This window comes from Dromiciops gliroides, chromosome 1 (genome assembly GCF_019393635.1).
Source record: "Dromiciops gliroides isolate mDroGli1 chromosome 1, mDroGli1.pri, whole genome shotgun sequence".
Lineage (NCBI taxonomy): Eukaryota > Metazoa > Chordata > Mammalia > Microbiotheria > Microbiotheriidae > Dromiciops > Dromiciops gliroides.
In genome coordinates this window covers 302,500,125-302,516,835 of record NC_057861.1, presented here as the reverse complement: position 1 = coordinate 302,516,835, position 16,711 = coordinate 302,500,125, and the positions used below count along the sequence as shown (strand labels likewise).

General features: G+C 38.6%; 1 pseudogene; it reads left to right on the top strand.

Moving 5' to 3' along the window:
• Positions 1-6,661: 6,661 nt before the first annotated feature.
• Positions 6,662-14,162, top strand: LOC122748666 (annotated as a pseudogene).
• The last annotated feature ends 2,549 nt before the right edge of the window (positions 14,163-16,711 follow it).

The window sequence follows — 16,711 nt, the reverse complement described above, 5'->3', positions numbered from 1 at the left end:
AGTTAATTTACATGGCAACCAGAGTCATCATGGTCATTAGAAATAATTATATTACCCCAACTCCATCAGGTTCCACTGTAGTTTTCCCTGGGATGGTTTCATGAGGACCCAAACTCCTGACCCAAGGATATGATGAGTTAAAAGGAATTTCAAACAATGATTCAGATAAAGATGCAAATTAAAGGAGGAGAAAAGTGGTAGTAGAAGAGAAGTTCAAAGGCTAGACTTTAAAATGTCTAATGTACTGAAGAGACTCAACAACAACTGTTAGTGGAGGTATGAATTGGTCCAGTCATTCTAAAAAAATAATGTGGAATTGTATCCAAGAAGTTACTTAACTATGGATATTCTTTGACCCAGAAATTCCTCTACTAGACATATACCCAAAAGAAATTACAGAAGGAAATTACACATTTGTACAACATATTTGTAATAGAACTAAAACCTGGAAGAGTTCCCATCAATTAAGGAATGGCTGAACAAATTACAGAATATAGTTGAATATTACTGGGTTCTAAGAAAATTATGAAAATGGCCCATGTGGGGTGGAGAATAGACTCTAGGTGATTCCTCTACTATAGGAGTTGCTTATATCCGACTGCTTATGCCCAGGTCTAAAGAGTGGGGCTTTGTTCATTCTTCCATGTCTCTGCCAATCTTTCAGCAGATTTATTAAGTGTTTACCATGTGCAGAGTACTAGACTATACAGGGGACTTGGGGAAAGATGAGATTTAGATAAGATAGGGCAGCTTAAGGTGGTACAGTGGATAGAATGCCAAGCACAGAGTCAGGAAGACTTACCCTTTTGAGTTCAAATCTGGCCTTAGACACTTACTACCTGTATGATCCTGGAAAAGTCACTTGACCCTGTTTGCCTCAATTTCCTTCTCTGTAAAATGAGCTGGAGAAAGAAATGGCAAACCACTCCAGTGTCTCTGCCAAAGAAAAGCCAAAATGGAGTTACAAAGGGTTGGACATGATTGAAAGAACTGAACAAGAACAAAGAGTCTATCCTCACAAGGTTTATTCTCTTCATCCTTTCCCCCAGTATAGATATACATCAAGATGACAGAGACATGATGTGGCACATGTGGGGGAGGGAGAGTTTATACCACTCAGAGATTAAATGCATACCTGGGTTAATGATAAATGTGATAGTAATAATTAACTGACAAGAATCTTCAGAAAGAAAATGTTCAGATTGCTAGAGACAAACCTGACAGAATTAGGGGATCCTTTCCAGATCTGCTATTAATTTTCTGTGTGACCACAAGCAAGGCACTTAATATCATCATACTTTGGTTCTCCCCCCATAAACAAAGCATTTGCTCCCAGCTATTTCAAATGGAAAGAAGATTCATTAAGTTTGATAACATCTGTGTGGAGCTGTAAGCTCTTTCCTTTAAAAGGCTCTGTATCCATACCATACAGAGGATCACAGGATTTAGGGCTCAGAAAAACTTTGGGTATCATCTAAGATAGACATGGATATAATGTAAGTTCTTTGAGGTCAGGGAGTGTTTTCATTTTTGTTGTTCTAACCTTGGGGCCTAGCAAACAGTAGTCACTTAATAAATACTTGTTAGTTGATTGACTGATTGGTCTAATCCAACACCCTCATTTTACAGATGAGAAAATACTGTGGTCTGAAGAAGTGAAATATCTTTCCCAAGGTCCCACAGGTAGGAAATGGCAGAGGTGGGATTTGAACTCAGTCCCATGGCTTTAAAGAAATTGCTCTTCCAGAACCAGAAGAACATTGTACACAGTATCATCAACATTGAGTGCTGATCTACTGTGATGGACTATATTCTTCTCACCAATGCAATGGTACAGAAGAGTTCCAGGGAACTCATGATAGAAGAGGATCTCCAAATCCAGAAAAAAAAAACAAACTGTGGAGCAAATGCTGAATGAACCATACTATTTCTTTTGTTTTTGGTGCTGATGTTTTTCTATTTTGAGGTTTTTCCTCATTGCTCTGATTTTTCTCTTATAACATAACTAATGCAGAAATATGTTTAATGTTATTATGTGTATGTGTATGTATGTATATATGTATGTATATATATGTATATATATGTATGTGTGTATATATGTATATATATGTATGTGTGTATATATATATATAAAACACCTACATCAGATTACCTGCTGTCTAGGGGAGGGGGGAGGGAGGGGAGGGAGGGAGAAAAATCTGAAATTGGAAAGCTTGTATAAACAAAAGTTGAGAACTATCTTTACATGTAATGGGAAAAAAAATAAACTACTTTATTAATTAAAAAAACATATAATAAAAAAGAAATTGCTCTTCCCATTCTCCCACATTTCACTGTGCCTCTTCTTCATCATTATTTTTTTTTAGGGGGGTGTTAATCAGTGTTAAGTGACTTGCCCAGGGTCACACAAACTAATAAGGCTCTGAGGTCAGATTTGAACTCAGATCCTCCTGACTCCAGGGTTGGCGTTCTATCCACTGTGCCACCCAGATCCCCTGGAAATAATACTTTTTACCTTTCCCTTTGTAGGTATCACTATCTAGAGAACTTCTGGGGATATTCAAGATCCATTTCACAAAAGGAGTTTTCTCTTACATGCTATTGATCCTCAAGACTACCAGAGCATTCTATAAATTGAGGCAATGATAGAAAACCTGCCTAACACAGCTATAGTTTTTGTCTGTGTTTGTACAATAATGGATGGACCAGTGAGCTTTTGTGTTTCAGTAAATCATTCTTTTTTTAAAAAAAGCCCAATGGCTCTTTATTAATCTGCAGAGAATGGACAAAATAGCAGGCACAATTCCTTCCTCTGAAGAAAAGCGCAACAGCAAAGACCTTTCTGGTGACCCTGCTTATTGCCAGTTGGCCTCTGCTGTTGCAGTTGAATTTCACTGAGGCAGACTTTTCTAATCAGGCTGCCTTCTGGGAAATGCCTGCTTTTCCTTTGGAGTGCTTGAAACAGAGATGGACTACATTATCCAAATCCACAGTCATTGGAGGAGGCAGGAAACATGGGTGCTTCTGGCCATATCTGTCACAGCTCACAGTCATTTTATGTGCTATCGTATCACTCACATTGCAGTGCACAAAATGTCTGAGAACTTCTAGTAAAGAGCAGCCCATGTTCAACATTCCCTTATTAGTGATGGGTCTTAACAAATGGAGCCGTCATACTGCCAGAGGACTTACAGGATGTTCTTCAAGTCTGGAATTGACACAGAAGATGTGTTGATGAGTGACCAGGGGGTGCTTTCCATTATTCTTTTAATTAAAGCCATTCCTCAGTCAGTTTCAATTGTGGAACATACTTTTGTTATTTACTCACTGTTTCCAGCAAGACACAAAATGCTTACTAGGGTATCCCCCTAGTTCTTTTCCTTCATTTCAGGATTTGTACATTGCCCAGCACCTAGTTCTGCCCAAATTTGCTGATATAAAAGGAAAATGCTAATTGAAGTCTCTGGGAGTTAATCTGGAGGCATTTTTGTACAGTTTGGGGGGAGGGGTGCAGGGAAAGTGTGAGATTTGTAGTCAAAAGACCTGGGTGAAAACCCCAAATCTGTCATTTATTACCTTGGGCAAGTAAGTCATTTCAGGCTCTGGGGCTTCAGTTTCTATATATGTTAAGAGAAGGAGTTGCACTAGCTGGGGGTCCCTTCCAGTTCTAAGCTATGATTCTATGAGCTTGTGAGAAGTAAAACAAAGAAACTAGATTAGAAAACTGCAAAGGTCCCTTCCAGCTCAAAATCGAGGAGTTTGTGGTCCTTGAGGCATTTGTATTTGTTTCTCTTTCAAGATTGACCTATTTGATAATGAAAGTTTCTATAAATCAGAGGTGGCCAACATATGGTCCCAGGGCCCAGGTGGCTGCTCTGAGCTTAATGTATTGCAAATTGTAGAGGGAATAAAAATGGGCATAAATCATATTTTCTGTCAGTATCATTAAAAATGATTTTACATCTTTTAAAAGTCCCCAAATGCACATGGTAGTTGTTTGTGTAGAGGAGAGGAAGGATGACATCAGGAGATGGAGGCAAAATTCCCTTTTAGGTCCCTAACCAAATGTGATTGGTAAAGCTAAGACAGTACCATAGTATGGTAGGGGAGGGGAACACAGGACTGAGAGTCAAAGGACCTCAGTTCAAATTCAGACTTTACTGCTTGCTTACCTACTTGACTTTGAAGAAAAAAAGTCATGTTAACACATTCTCTGTGTCTGTTTCTTCATCTACAAAATGAGGGCCCCTTTAAGATCCCTTCTAGCTCTAAATCTATTATCCTATTACCTCTTCCAAAGTATTTGAGGGGGACAGATCATTGGAAAGGACCTTGCTTATCTTTTTTTTTTTTTTGGCGGGGCAATGAGGGTTAAGTGACTTGCCCAGGGTCACACAACTAGTAAGTGTCAAGTGCCTGAGGTCAGATTTGAACTCAGGTCCTCCTGAATCCAGGGCTGGTGCTTTATCCACTGCACCACCTAGCTGCCCGGAACCTTGCTTATCTTGAATAAACCTCCCCTATATGTGGTGGTGAGAGTTCCTGGAATGAGTGAATCTGGGAGGCCCAAGGCAACTATGACAGCTGTGGTGTTTCTTCCTGGGTCTCCTCCTCTAAAATCATCAGTTTGGTATCTGGGGGTATTTATGGATATTTGTGTCAGCAAAGGATTATAGTTCATGCTGGCCCAGAGCCTGTAGAAAGCTAAGCCCCAGAATTGAGGCATTTAACACCATTCTCAAAAACAAAACAAAACAATACCCATTACACCAATCCATTATGGAAGTAGACAGGTATTATGAACCAAATATACGATTACATACAATTTTCCCCAGTTTTGGGCCTTTAAAAATAACAACACTACATCTAAAAAAACCCCAGTAGCAGCAAAAAATAGTAATAAATTAACTACAATGTATGATGACATAACTTCTGATTCTCATTGTCATTTGAAGTGCCTCTGTTGGGAGGCTTCTTGGGGTCAAGAGTAGGGAAAGAACTATAACAATGTGGGTGTCTTGGCCTAAGGGAGCCTTTCAGAATCTATCTGCAGGCTTTCAGTAGCACATAGAAACTTAACCAGGACATCCAACTAAGACTTCCCTGGATACCCACATTCACCAGCCAGATTAATAGGACAAGCAAAGCAGCGGATGTGTAAAGCAATGTGTGTAGCACCCGTGACTAGCCCAGTACCTCATAAAACAGAGGGGCAGGGGACTGACTCCAAGTATAAACAGGAAAACTTCAAAAGCCCTCTCCTATGTGGATTCCATTCTCACCAGATAACTGCACTCCAGGATGAAGCAAAATTTAATTTCCTGTCAGTTTATGAACTCCCACCAGGAATGTGGTTAATAACCCACATTAACCATTAAAGTGCCTTTGGGTTGGGGGTGTGATTAAAATAAACACAAAGAAAGAGCTCTTCTCTATTGTGAACTCTTCAAATGGGGAGTCAAAATGAGTTAAAACTATACCACACTCAGGTCACATTCTGACTCCACAGATACCAACCATTGCAATGAGAAGTCCCGTATGACCAAATTTTTCCCTTGATCTGGCCTATAATCCACTCTTTGGAGAAATAACCAGTATGGCAAAGAAACAGAGAATGGCCAAGAGTTTACTATAATAGAATCTGATCTGTAATTCCAGCAATGTGATGAAACTATTTGCATAAGAAAATTTTTGTGCAAAGGAACATATTGAACTAGAGATCTCTTTTCTTAGAAGTCTTATCCAGATATGGGTTAGAATAGATATCCTTTGAGGTTCCTTCCAGTTCTAACATTCTATGATTTTGTGATTAGAAAGAAGGAATATTCCTTCTCATGTCAAAAGGGAAAAGATTCTATTGATCCACACTGAAGTGTTGGTATCCAGTGAGTTACATTTTCCCACATATTTCCTTATATCCTCACTGGAGTTACAATGAAAATAAGACTATACTGGAGGAAGGTTCAATTAATTCATCATTGAAAGTAATTGACAAGGGGCAGCTAGGTGGCAAGTCACTTAACCCCATTGCCTCACTAAAAAAAAAAAAAAAGCAATTGACAAGTTGTAAGAATTTATCCATTAATTCCATAAGTGGATGTTATGTTCATGAAAGAAGACCCCATTCTTTTTCTGAGGAGCAAAGTATTCAATGTATTCTTTTTTGATGTTGTTGTTGGGTTTTTTTTGTGGGGCAATGGGGGTTAAGTGACTTGCCCAGGGTCACACAGCTAGTAAGTGTCAAGTGTCTGAGGCCGGATTTGAACTCAGGTACTCCTGAATCCAGGGCCAGCATTTTAACCACTGCGCCATCTAGCTGCCCCCCATATGTATTCTTGATAAAGTGGGAAGCAATGAAAGATGCTTAGGAAGAATTTCTAAAACCACCATCTTGTTATGACCAAAGGTAGTGGGGTCTCCTTCAGTGGAGTTTTTAAAGCAAAGGCTGAAGATCCTGCAGAGAGGACTGTTTTTCATAGGAGTAGGAAGAGGTGGATTCTAATATCCCTTTCAATTTAAGAAGATCCTGTGACCAGAAAAGGGAATTTTTCTGCCTTATGTGACAAAGCAGGTGGGACAGGAAGTGTATTGTTCGATACTCGGGCATTACTTTTAAGTGAGTTCCATCTTTTTACTTCTGACTAGAAGAAAAGTTGACAGGATGAATGTAAGGAAAGTACTTTCTACTTGTGACTTTGTATCCCACCCATCCTAGCACAATGGCAAGGCAAGAAGCATTTGTTAAGCACATACTGTGTGTCAGGCACTATGCTGAACACTAAAGAGACAAAGAAAGGCAAAACAATCCTGGTTCTACTGGTCTTCACAGTCTCATGGGGGTAAATACAAATACTACATACACAATACTAAGTATAACAAGGTATACACAGGATACATTTGAGACAATATCAGAGCAAAGGAACTAGCATTCCAGGAGAGTGGGGAAGGCTTCTTGTAGAAGGTGGGAGTGGAAGATTGTTGCTGATTTTGATCCTTCATTCTTTTTTATTATTATTATTATTTTAAGTGAGGTAATTGGGGTTAAGTGACTTGCCCAGGGTCACACAGCTAGCAAGTGTTAAGTATCTGAGGCCGGATTTGAACTCAGGTCCTCCTGACTCCAGGGCCAGTGCTCTATCCACTGCGCCACCTAGCTGCCCCGATCCTTCATTCTTGAAGAGGACCAATGACATAATGTGAGTGATGTCTTTACTTGTTCGTGAATTGGATTTAAGTGAGATAGCCTTACTTTTCCCTCCAAATCATTCAAGTCCAGTGGCAAGACAAAAGTCAAGATGACTGGAAATGGCCCAGGATGGAGTGGATGAATTTGGCCTTTCTAAATTAAGGTCTTTCCCAGACCTAAATTTGTCTGAAGTAATACCCATTTGATGACTTAGGTTGGGTAAGAATTGAGACAAAAGGTGGCCTGACTGGAGTTGGAGAGACTTGAGACAGGGAGACCAACCAGAAAATTATCGCAATAGTCACAGCTTCAAGTGATGAGGGATTGTGGTGGGATGAGACAGTATAAATCGAGAGAAGGGTGAATATATGAGAGATGTTACAAAAGTAGATTTGACAGCACTTTGTAACAGATTTGATATTGGGTGGGGAGGGTGAGAAGTTGGGTATAATATTTAGGTTGTGAGCCTGAGGGACTGAGATTATGGTGGTACCCTCGATAGTAATAGGGAAATTAGGAAGAGGGGAGGGTTTAGAGGAAAAGATTATGAGTTCTGTTTTGAACTTATTGATTTTAAGATGTCTATGGAACATCCAGCTTGAAATGTTAAATAAGCAGTTGGAGATGTACAGTTGGAAGTCAGCTGAGAGGGCTAGATAAATAGATTTGACAATCATCAGCATAGAGATGATCATTGACTCTGTGGGAACTGATGAAATCACCAAGCAAAATAGTATAGTAGGAGAAAAAAAGAAAGCTCAAGATATATCCTTGGGAGACACTGTCAGCAAGCATGACAATAATGAAAATGCAACCAAGGAGACTGAGAAGGAGTAGTCAAATACGCAGGAAAAGAATCAGGAGATAGCAGTTATGGTAAAAATCTAGAGAGGAAAGAGTATCCAAGAGAAGAGGGGCCAAGAAGGATGATTATTGAAAAAAAAGTCATTAAATGTGGCAATTAAGAGATAGATCAGGAGCAGCTGGTGGTACAGAGGATAGAGGAACAGGGTCTGGAGTCAGGAGAACTTGTGTTCAAATACGGCCTCAGACAATTACTACCTGGGTGACCCTGGGCAAGTCACTTACCAGATTGTAGAGAATAACAAAGAGTAACAAGAAACGAAGTGGAAGCATGGATTATAGATGTCCTTCTCTCAAGAAATTTAGCCATGAAAGAGAGGAGAGGTATAAGAGAATTGTGGGACATAGGTAGACCATAACAAATGCTTGGTAAATGATTGGTTCTGTAGCATAATAGAAGGCCCAAGTGTAGGGCTCAGAGAAAAACTTCAACAGAATAGATCAACAAATGAGTTACATAGCATGCTAAATGTTCACCCTGATCTTCCATATCACAAACCATGGTCTTTTGGAATGCTACACAGGCCAGGACTAAGCATTCTGGTAGCATCTGAGTACAGGATAGGAATTAATTCCCTTTTACCACTGACAAACACACACATGCATGCACAAGAACACTTGAACATACATTCATACATATATGTGCACACAAACATACACACTTGCCAGGGGCAGGGATGGGGGGTGGGGAACCCATCTAGGTATGTCATGCCTAGCAGGGCAGGAGCAATCAGATTCGATAGGGATTTGTGGATTTAGGTCTCACTTTGCATGTTCTACATCAAGCCTGGTTTGTGCATTCACATTCAGACTGAGACGTTGTTATGGAATTTCAATTCCCAAATTATTCTTTTTTTTTTTTTAAATGAATCTTCCAAATCTGGAGCCGGGGAATTGGGATCTTAATGCTTCTCTTTGGAGAGTTTATTCACTGTTATGTCTTTTTTTAAAGTCATAAATAATCTAATTTAATCACAGGAAATCGATTCTAATCATAGGGAAAATGACTTGATGGGGGTCCTTGGGGTCCTATATGATGTATGTTTTCTATCCTGTTCTCTTGTCTCATATGAACATGCCAGAAACATTTCATTTTATTTAAATGAATGGAAAGATTATGACTTGGAAGGAACTTTTTTTAGCCCTGTTTATTTCAATAAACAACCAAACCTCTCAGCGCTCAATAAAAATGAAACCTGACATTTTGCAGAAAACATAAATTCTTGGATCTGCATTTCTAAGCTGATTGATGTATCCAGGTTCCTGTGACACTCCTGGGAGAAAAAAAGCTTGTTTCGATTTCCATGGCCAGAGAAAAGTGTCCCTTCAAAGAACCTGCTAAAAATTGGCCAAAATGCATCTAATTCTCAGTTTGTGTCTAATGGAGACTTTGAGGTTCACTGAACTCTAGAATTTCTTCCAAAACAACAGACACTAAAGGAAAGATTACACACAGAGGGAGGGGGAGGAAATCAGAGAAAGTTGAACAATTCACTTTGAATAATTGTGCAATTAAAATGGGATGAGGTCAACTAACATAGCCTTGAAAGATAACAGTATTTCTATGCTCTTGGCAACTAGGTCTGAGGCATATTTTAAAAATTCACTGGAGTTATGCAAAATTTAACCGTATCTATACCCAAAAAGTAATTATCCAGCTAATTCAAGCAAAGAAAACTAATTGTTGAGGGTTTCCCCTCAAAAGAAAAATCCAGTTTGGTTGAATAATAGCTTGGCTCTCTACTTACAAACTCAGAATCTCCAAATCTCCAAATGTATATAATCCTTTGTTGTTGTTCAGTTCTTTCAATCTTGTCCAAAATGACATGACCTCATGGACCTCCATTCATGATACTGGTGTGGTTTTGCCATTTCCTTCTACAGAGGAAAACAGAGGTTAAGGGACTTGCTCAAGGTCACACAGCTAGGACATTTCTGATAATCCTTTGAAGTTATTATCTAATTCAATTCTTCTATCCAGTGTAAAATGGGCTTTAATCTAATGCCCTATTACTGGTCCACAACAAATCAGACAAAGGGATCCAAGGACATTGGGGAAGATATTCTCCTATCCCTTCCAAAGATAGATAGATACACACACACACACATATACATATACATATATGTGTGTATATATATGTATATATGTATATGTATGTATGTGTATATATATATGTGTATCTATATCTATCTCTGTATCTATCTCTGTCTCTCTCTCTCTCTCTATCTATCTTTGCCTCTGACTTTGAGACTCCCCAGGCCCAAGGACAGAAGCTACTAATAGAGACCTCTCTAATAAAGCTGGTGTCCTATTAAGTACATTCCCTCACAAGGAAGGCATTGCCTGAGAAACCTGTTAAGAAATAATACTCCAACATCCCCAAAAGGAGAAAAAGACATATATATATATATATATATATATATATATATATATATATATATATATATATATATATATATATATATATATATATATATATATATATATATATATATATATATATATATATATATATATATATATACACACACACACACACACACACACATATATATATAAACATTTATAGCAGTTCTTTTTGTGGTGGCTAAGAATTGGAAATCAAAGGAATGCCCATCAATTGGGAAATGCCAATAGATGTGGGATATACTACTCCTGAGACTCTTAGTTTCAGGATTCTGGATTTTTTTTCATCCAGAGTCTGAAGAGAAGTGGTGGTGGTGGTTTGACTTGTCAAACACATAGTTCTAATTGTGTTATTTTAAAAAAATTATTGATAGCTTGTTGTTGTTCAGTCATGTCTGACTCTGTAACCCCATTTGGGATTTCCTTGGCAAAGATATTGAAATGGTTTTCCATTTCCTTCTCCAGTTTGTTTTACAGATGTGGAAACTGAGACAAATGGACTGTATCTGAACTCAAGTCTTCCTGACTCCTGGCCTTGGTACTCTATAGACAGCACTACCTAGCTGCCCTTATCTTTTCTTATACCACAATTATTTCTGATACATACTTGTCCATAAATACACACACACACACACACACACACACACACACACACTATACTTACCCTTGTAACAAAGAGAAACAGTTAAAAGACACTGACAGAAGATTTGTGTCTGACAGGACATTCAACATTCAACACTGTCATCTTCCACCTTGCTACAGAGAGGAAGGTGGTATTTCCATCATGTGTATTCTAGGATTAAGACTTGATCATTATGTTGTGCACAGAGACAGCAATATTGTTTGATGAAGAACTGTCAATGACTTAACTATTCTTAGGAATACAGTGATCCAAGACAATCCCAAAGGATTAGTGATGAAGCATACTACCCACCTCCAAAGAAAGAACTGATATTGATTGAACACAGATGGAAGCATGCAACTTTCACTTTCTTTCATTTTTTTTACTTAAGTTTTCTTATACAAAATAACTAATGTGGTAATACTTCACATAATTACACATGTACAACCCACATCTAATTTGTTTACCGCCTTGGTGGGGGGGGTGGCAAGGAGGGAAGGAGAGATAGAATTTAGGACTCAAAACTTCAAATAAAAATGTTTATTATCAAAAAAAAAAAAGATTTGATCATCACAAAAACAGGAAGGGAGAAGAATGGAGTGATTGAGAAATAGGGGGAATGGGGAAAGGGGTGATTTTTAAGGGGGAAGAGAAGAAACAGCCACAGCTTTTTCCTTTCTGAGAAAAAAAAACTCAAATAGATAAAAGAAAGAATCTCATGTCAGGCAAGGAGGTTTCCTTGTCTTTGCTTTCAGCAGCACCTTTAGAAATTGGCATCTCATTGCCAAACTGCTACTTCACTAACTGCTGCTGTTCCTGGAGCTAGAAAACATTGCCAACACTATCATGCTAAAAACCAGGAAGGAGGGTGGAGGAAAGTGTAAAGATAAAACCAAACAGTTGAAGGAAATCTTGAAGTTCCCTCCATTTAGGCAGTTCAAATATATCTGAAAGCTGATAGAGATCATTGCAGTCTATGCTATAAGCAGCCAATGAAGAGGCATTTTTTTTTCTTGCAGTCCTCTGAAATCTGGTGTGAGCTGGAGTGCTGTATCAATTCCCTTGACTCAGCAATAGAACGTGAAATTACCCCAAATGGAAAACTGGGAAAGAAAGGGAAGGAAATTGTTCTGAGCATATGTCACCAGTCAGTCAAGATCACATCCCCCAAATGGAAGAGAAACTTGAACTGAGTCCCTGAGAAGAACTTTTTTTTGTTATCACTGGGCAAAGTCTGTCCTTCACTACTTAAGTGGAGAGGCATTTCAAGGGTACCTGGATAGCATGTATTCTGACAGGTTTCTCTAGTGGAAGTGATGGGAAAGACAATCAGAGGCCAAAACTAATTTCAGGCAATATTAAGTGTCAGGGAAAGGTGATTTCAGGTCTGTGCTTATAAGGTCTGGGCTACATGTAGAATGTATGCCTGCAAGCAGTTGAAGAAAAAGAGAATAAAGAAAAGGAAAGAAGAGTCCAGGGCATTCAATGAGAAGTAGAATTCTTAAAAATTCAATAATTAATTTGTAGTTATCTTAGCCTTGCCTATGAAACAGAAAATATTATGCTTAGTTCTGACCATTAGAATTGGGACAGACCTGAAGTTTCACATTACAATATGGGAAAACCAGACTTTAAGAATGAGAGAACATTATTTTATGCAGATCCTTTGTGGCTTGGAAGTTCTTCACAGAGAAAATATTGTTTGCATAGATTTGAAACATGAAAATATGCTGTTCGATGATTAGGGTCAACTCAAAATATTTTATCTGAGTCTAGCTGTGAAGAACCCTAAGGAAGATTTGATCCCAAGCAGGGTATAAACAGTAGTATATGTGGCTCTAGAGGACTTAAAGAAACAGGTGTTTTGAGCTCTGATGACTGGAGCCTGAGCTGCTTCATTTTTATGTTTTTATTTTATTTTTGGTGAGGCAATTGGGGTTAAGTAACTTGCCCAGGGTCACACAGCTAGTAAGTGTCAAGTTTCTGAGGCCAGATTTGAACTCAGGTACTCCTGACTCCAGAGCTGGTGCTTTATCCACTACGCCACCTAGCTGCCCCCAAGCTGCCTCATTTTTGAGATCATTTCTGGACAGGGCCTTCTGTAAAGTTGCTATCTAGCTATACTGTCTAAAAATCTAATGAGTGGTTGCCAATAAATTAGAAGCTTTAGCAAGAGTCTAGACTTTTAATCATTTATTAAAGAGCATTAGGATCTAACGATCAGAGAGAAAGGTAAAAATCTAACTATTTCTAAGAGACCCTATCATCTGACCTGCCATGGCAAGGTCAGGAACAAAAAGGACCCAACGCTTCCTTCCTCCTCCCAGAAGCTCCTGTCTAAACCGGAAACATCAAACGTCACTTCCTGACACCAAGGAACTGCCCTGGCAAGCCACATGGCTTGCCATCAGACACCTTCTCCTCATGGTGGATCTTTCCTATAGTAACTCTCCAGCAGGTGGCGTCACTCCAATTGTCACACTTCTGAGGGAGGAAAAGGAAGGTAAAGTGTGAAGAGGTGGGCCAGGAGACTCCTAGAACCTGAAGAAGCATACTCTCACAAGGTTTCCTATAAGGCCGTCAGTCTGTAACATGCTACTAACCAAAGATGTGATACAAAGTTTGGGCTGATAAGAGGAAGAGAATGCAGAAGTGAAGAGACAACCCCTTTTCAGCAACATAAATTTCAAAGGATTGGAAGCAAGGATATTGCACTCTCTTTTGTCCTAGACCCCCCAGCCATACACTGTAAGGATGTGTTAGATATCAAGGAGTTCTCCACAAGTAAAGGTGGATCACACACATGACAATTTGTATTCCAAGTTCTCCACAGAATCCTATCAATTCCATGAAAAATTGAGATGATAGCAACTGAATGCTCCAAGTTGAGTGTTTTCATACCAAAAGGTATTCTTTCACTTGACTTCCCAAACTACCAAAGAGAGTTACTATATAGAATATTCAAATGTCAGTATCAGAATAATTCCAAAAGTGCTCCTAATTCCAAGGTGAATTGTAACTGCTATACACCTTTGAAAGGCAGCTCGGTGGTGCAGTGGATAAAGCCTCAGGTCTGTAGTTAAGAAGAACTGAGTTCAAATCCAGCCTCAGACAGTTACCAGCTGTGTGACCCTGGGAAAGTCATTTAACCCCATTTAGCTCAGTTTCCTCATCTATAAAATAAGCTGGAGGTGGAAATGGCAAACCATTCCATTATCTCTGTCAAGAAAACCCCAAATGGGGTCATGAAGAGTCAGAAACAACTGAACAACAAAAATAACAAACATACTTTCAAATTACACTGGAAACAGTTTTAGCTCAAATCTGGGAGTTATCAATAGAACCAAGTGCTAGACTTTCCACTTTAGAAACATTCCTGCTGAGAAGAGCCTCTATCATCACTCAGTTAGGCCAATGCCTTTGCCACTTCAAAAGCAGGTAAGGAGCACTGTCCAGTTGCTGGAAAAGGATCTTCAAGTTTTGCTACTTGAATCTATTGTGCTTGAGAGGGTTCTCAGGCAATTTATTCTCTGTAGAATATTGCAGTAGACAAGAGTCAAGAAAACTCACGTATTTATATAGGATCTCAACTGGATTGTTATTCTATTATTATTAAGGAAAAGTTTTATAAATTTATTATCTCAGATCACATTTTGCACATTTTGCCTTTTAAATAAAAGTCAGGGGTATATATTTTCCATGTGTCAATTGTAAAATCACCTGTTTAAGACATTGGGGAAGTAGGGAGACATTTTTAAAAACTATGACAAAAACAGATCATTACAATTAATTGGTGAAATGATTTTTTTTTTAGTTTTTTGTTCTATTATTGGAATAATTTTGACTTCTCGATTCTATTTACATCACTCTAAACAAGTTCTTGAGTCTTCCTATGTTTCTCTGAAATTCTCATACTTATTTCTTATAATAAAATAGTATTATACTGCATTTTTATAACATGATTTATTCAGCTGTTTTCCAATTAGTGGGTACCCCCTCTGTTTCCAGTTTTATACTACTATAAAAAGTGCTACTATGAATATTTTGCTATACATGAGGCCTTTCTTTCTGTCTTTGACCTTTTTTGGGTATATACCAATTAATCACTGGATCAAAGGACATGAAGAATTTGGTGAGTTTCCTTTCCTAATTTCATATCGATTTCCAGAAGGGTTGGACCAATTTGTAGTTCTACCAACAATATCGAAAAGTTGATCATTAGAACAGATTACATAAACAAGAATGAGAAGCAATTAAACAGTACCATGGTTTTAAAAATAAATCCAAGGATTCTCACCACTGGATTAAGGACAAAAATAGAAAAGCAGTGTGGCAAAAATTAGGTGTAGACCAATTTGTTGTTCAGTCATTTTTTTCAGTTGTGTCCAACTCATTGTGACCCCATTTTGGAATTTTCTTGGCAAAGATACTGGAGTGGTTTGCCATTTCCTACTCCAGCTCATTTTACAGATGAAAAACTGAGGCCAACAGGCTTAAGTAACTTGCCCAAGGTCATCTAGTTAAGTGTCTCATGCTGGATTTGAACTCAAACTTTCCTAACTCCAGGTCCAGTGCTCTATCCTCTTCTGCTAGCTGTCTTATCTTATTTTTTCCCTCTATATTATTTTACTTTGTGATTTGATCAGTTCCCATAGTTTAAATGATCAAGTCTGTTCAGATGACTATCAAATCTACTTGTCTATGTCTAACCTCTTTTCGTACCCCCTTCAATATTGCATTTCCAACTGCCTATTAAACATCTCAAATTGGAAGTTCCATAGAAATTTTAAGCTCAACATATCCAAAACTAAAGTCATTATTGTTCCCTTAAGACCCTTCCCTTTTCCTACTTCTTTTCAAATAATGAGCACATCTTACACTTGCTAATAGTAATTGAAGTCAGCCTGCAACCTTGCTTCCTAGTTTGAAGGTCTTCTCTTATCTAAATTCATCATGGACAATTTTCATGATCCTTGGACAACATGCTCTGGGTACTACCAACTGCTTCCTGGAACCATGTGTGGGGTCACTGACAGTCTGATACTCTGCTATATAACTACAACTTCTTCCATTGTCTCAACTATGGTATACCTTCTAAGGACTAGAATTTGAGTCCTTTAACAACAGTTCCTCATTTCTCAGCTTGCATCATTTCTCATAGTTTCTCATAAACCATCTGCTCTCACCATCAGTCATCTACAAACTGAGACAGAGAAGGCAGGTCCAGGGAAATAAGGTTCACATATATTGCTGACATATTGCCTAAGTGAAAGTCACAAATGTTCAACTGTATTGCCATTTTCTTGTAACCTAGCTCCTTCAGAGGCAAAGACAGCTTTCATTCTTTCCTTAGGTATCACCAAGGGTTTAGTGTCATGTGACATTCGGGGCAGGTAATATTTATTCCCATTACTCTTTTTTTTTTCTTTTGGTGAGGCAATTGGGGTTAAGTGACTTGCCCAGGGTCACACAGCTAGTAAGTGTTAAGTGTCTGAGGCCGGATTTGAACTCAGGGCCTCCTGACTCCAGGGCCGGTGCTCTATTCACTGCGCCACCTAGCTGCCCCATTCCCATTACTCTTTGTTGACTCACAGTATATGCTGAATCCATAGTCAACTAGTGCTGTCACCCA